This window comes from Propithecus coquereli, unplaced genomic scaffold (genome assembly GCF_000956105.1).
Source record: "Propithecus coquereli isolate 6110/MARCELLA unplaced genomic scaffold, Pcoq_1.0 Scaffold158, whole genome shotgun sequence".
NCBI lineage: Eukaryota > Metazoa > Chordata > Mammalia > Primates > Indriidae > Propithecus > Propithecus coquereli.
The window spans coordinates 2707474-2712067 of NW_012140302.1; positions in this window are offsets into that span (position 1 = coordinate 2707474).

A 4594-nucleotide genomic window follows, 5' to 3' on the forward strand; every position below is an offset into this window, starting at 1 on the left:
TTTGAAAAGATTGTGATTTTTCTTGTTTTTAATATAAAAGTATCCTCTAATTTCCTGTTTAAGAATATCTTATTATGAATGCCTTATTAGATGAAATTATCCTATAAGATGCTGAATTAACCAGCAAAAACAACTGGTCCCTAGGAGCTTCTTTTAGGGATGGGTGACAAGGCTGGCCAAGTCAGCCAGTATTTTGGTTAGATTTTACTGCTTTCAGAGTCATTCGGTACGTAGACATCTCATTTGAGCCTCTCTCAGAACAACTCTTTGAAATAGGTATTATTGCTCCTCAACTTTACAGACTGAGAAACTGAGGCTTATAGTGTACCTTTTGTACTTAGAATGGTATGGGGGAGGGGTGCCTCATCATTCAGCTGATTCCCTTCACCATTTCCAAAGTCTCTTTCTCTTTCTCTCTCCCTCCACCCCCGACTCCCCTACTCCTTCAGAGACGTTGGTTGGGTGTTGAAAGAGATTTTTTACTGCCCAGTAAACTGGAATAATGTTAGGAGCTGTTCCATGAGGGGAAGGAAGATCTCTTGAGAGTTGGGGAAAAGAGTTTGCCCACAAATTCACTTCTATGGACAATTTTCGGTAGTGGCCCCTGGGGAAGAAGAGTAGAAATTACCTTGGTACCTTGGTTGATATGAAATGTCAAATGATTGACACATGACTGACAGAGGCTCTGCTATATTGCCAGTCTGCAATAAGCTGAAGAGATCTCCACTTTGCCAGTCATAAGCTTATGGGGGAGGTGTGAGGAGGGGGCTCTTTTTGCAATAACTTGTGCTACTAGAATATAATTCCTTAGGTACTCCATGTACCATAAATATCATCAGATTGCCTATCTGTAAATCTCATTTCCTAAGGAAAACATAGTAAACCATATTTGCTCTGTGCTTATCTTTAGTCATCTTGCTGATGCCTGAATTTTTAAGACTGCTGAAACACCAAGTCTCCTCAGTGCCATGTCCTTTCTAAAAACAGGCAACACGTGATATTTTTTCCCCAAAAGGTGCAAAGGTTGATGACCAAGTCTCCTTTCCATCGCCACCCCCAGCTTCCCACATGGCAATTGGTGTTACCAGTTTTTTGTTTATCTTCTTACTTGCATGAGTGCATCCGTGTGTGTGGGGATTTTTTTATGCTCATGATGACATATTATGTACACCATTCTGCCTTTTTGCTTATTTCACATACGGTATTTTGAATTGTTACACACAGAGCCTGCCTCTTTGTCTTTTTTTTTTTCTTTTTAGACAACTGGTGGTTTCCATTATATAGCTGATTTACAATTTATTTAACCTATTCCCTATTCAAGTACCTGAGTGTTCTCTTTGTAGCTTCCAGTTTTCTCCTTTTGTATGAATATATATTTAACAAATACCCCTGTGAATTCATCTTCTTCTCGTTGGACATTGGTCATTTTTGCTCTTGAAATCAAGTGCTTAAAACTTGTGTCTTCGTTCATGTAAAATATGATGGGCCTCCGTGCTGGCAGACATACTTTGGGTTGTTGTGGGAGAGGCACAGGGACTACATGTACTGCTGTCATTTAAGCAGCAGGGCATTAGGAAGACGAGTTCCCATTTCTTAGAACAGCCATTGAAATAACCAACACCGGCATCTAATCCTGAGGATCCACTTGTAAATTCTAGTCAGATTTATTTTCTATTCACAGAAATTTTTCCTTTTTTTCTCTGCAGGCAGTTCCTAGCATATATGTGTGTCTTCCATACAAATTGACCGTGTGTGGAAAGCCCTCTTCCACTATGTGGAGAAAGGGGGAGGAGGGAGATTCCCAGTTTCACTGCTTCGGCTGCAGCTGGGAAAGCAATCCTTGGCGTCTCGAGATGCAAGTTTGAATTAATTTTCTCAGAGAAAATACATTTGGTAGTTAGCTTCCATAGTGGTACCACTAGTATTCTAGTACTATACTATAGATACATTATGAGTTCAATAGGCTTTTTAAACTAGACCAAGTGCTATTCATAACATTGTTCCTATGAGAAAGTATATTCCAAAGTCCCAACTGAAAAATTAACCTGTTGGTTAGTGTTTGGGAATATTATGTTGGATCTGTGTGGCCAGATTTTGCTTTGCCAAACCAAATGTCATGTGGACTAGAAGTAACCTTTATGTGACTGGGGTCAAAAAACCAAAAATATTTGGATTTTTACAAATAGAATTTTTGTGCTATTGTTTGCTGAGACTACAGTGAGACTTAGAAAGGTATAGCATCCTTTCCACCTGGATAATTGGAATTAGTGAGGAAGGAGCAGAATTATGAAAAAATGGGGGATTTTTCTTTCCCAGTAAAAGAAGGAATTTCAGAAAGAGAGAAAAAGCAATAGACTAAGCACGGGCATTTCAAGAGACTGACAAAAGTGGTTTTATGCCCCCAAAAGACGGAGATACCCAGGAAATTTTATGGACAAATTTGTGGATAAAAATTTGGTGAGGTTACCGAAAGAAATTGGGTTGGGGGGTTGCCACCTGAGTCTAAAAGTTAGACCTGAACCCCAGACAGAAAGGCCCATGCAGGCAATCTCTGCGACTGACACTGCTGAGAAAAGCTGCACGGCTTTGTTTTAGTGTGTACGTGGGGGCTGGGAGGGCAGCAAGGGTGCATTTCAAAGTGAAACTAGAAATGATGCTTAAAGGGATGACAGAAATGAAGGGTGTCTCATAAACCTGTCTCATCTGTGAATGGTTTGTGTCCCGAGGTTTTCCTCTTACTATCAGAGACTATATTGTTTGCTTTTTTGTCTTTAAAAATATTTTTTATGGAACTTTTCAATTATACCCCAAAATAAAGAGAATAGTATAATGAATTCCATGCACCCCATCAATCAGCCTCAATAATTAGAAACATTTTGACAATCTTGTTTCATCTGTCTTCCTGCCACTTTCTTTTTCCTGGAGTATTTTAAACAAATTCTATACATCGTAACACTTCACCTATAAATACTTCAGAGCTATCTCTACCATACAAAGATTTTAAAAAACACAACCACAGTACCATTATCACATCAAACTAATTACTTGATGTCATCTAATACTTAGTCTGTGTTCACATTTCTCTAGTTGTGGACTAAGGATGGATTAAGGAGGGAGGCTGGAGGAAGGGATTACAAAGGGGCACAAGGAAACTTTGGGGGGTGATGGATGTGTTCATTATTTTAATTGTGATTTTGTAAGTATGTACCATATGTCAAAATTTATCAAATTGTATACTTCAAACCTGTGCAGTTCATTGCATGTCAATTATACCTCAGTAAAGCTGTTTAAAAAAAAAACTAGTTGTCTAGCTAGAATCAGACAGTATTTAAAAATATTCTTTCCTAGTTATCTCAAAAATATCTTTTTATGGTTGGTTTGTTCAAATCAAATCTAAATAAGAACTACACATTGCATTTGGTTGGTATTTCTCTAGGTTTCTGTTAATCTGTGGCAGATCCACCAGCCCTGCTCCCCTTTGCATGCCATTTATTTGTTAAAGAACCTAGATCATTGATCTTGTAGCACTTGCCACATTCTGATTTGGTGATTTGGCTAATTGTAACCTTGTAGTACCATGTGCCTATCTCATATATTTCCTGTAACCTGACAGTTCAATCCAAAGCCTTCACTGGTGAGGCTCACTGCTTTTTAAATTGTTTTTTCTTTTGTTTTTTTGCTGTTGTTGTTAATAGGCTTTCAATGGTACCAGAATCAATTCTTGTAGCAAGAGTACTTTATAGGTGATGCTGCTATGAACCTTTTATTACATCATATCAGGAGGTCTAGTTGCCCTACTTTTAGTGCACAATTGATCAGTGGAGTTAAGTATTGTCAGTCTTATCCATTCATTATAAAATTTCCTGTCAGTTTTCACCTAATAGTTTAAGGAGCCACTGTCTAAATCCTTGTTTCATTAGGAGTAAATTATTCACTGTGTGTGTCTGTATAATTTTTAACAACTGTATTGAGGTGTGATTTACATACAACAAACCACACATATTTAAAGGCTACAATTCAGGAAGGTTTGACACACACACACACACACACACACACACACACACACTTTGATACACGTGTATACATATGTATACATTTTTGATGACTGACCAGCTGCTATAGAGAAGTGGTGTTTGGGAGGCATACTGCAGGGACAAACCATGGTTCCTACAGTCAGCTTTTTGAAGGGTAAACCCTGATTCTCTCAGTGGTAGGAATGAAATTTTTCTGTGTGGCAGTAGAGAACAGGGAACCTTTAGTTTTGGACCTTGCTTTATAACTAGCTTATCAGGGAGATCATGCCAAAACAATACAAAACAAAAAAGTTTGAGTGGCTCTTTGGTTTCCCCTTACAGATTTTATTACACAAATATCCTAAATACTTATTTACAGATATGCACTTGTTCTGGGGTTTATTACATGAACTCAACCTTGTTTCTGGCTCTTCTGCCCACTGACTTCCTGTTCCATTTCAAAACAAAAAATCTCAAAAAAAAAAATGTATTTTTTTGTTGTTGTTGTTGTTTTTTTTTTTTTGAGACAGAGTCTCACTGTGTTGCCTGGGCTAGAGTGCCGTGGCGTCAGCCTAGCTCAT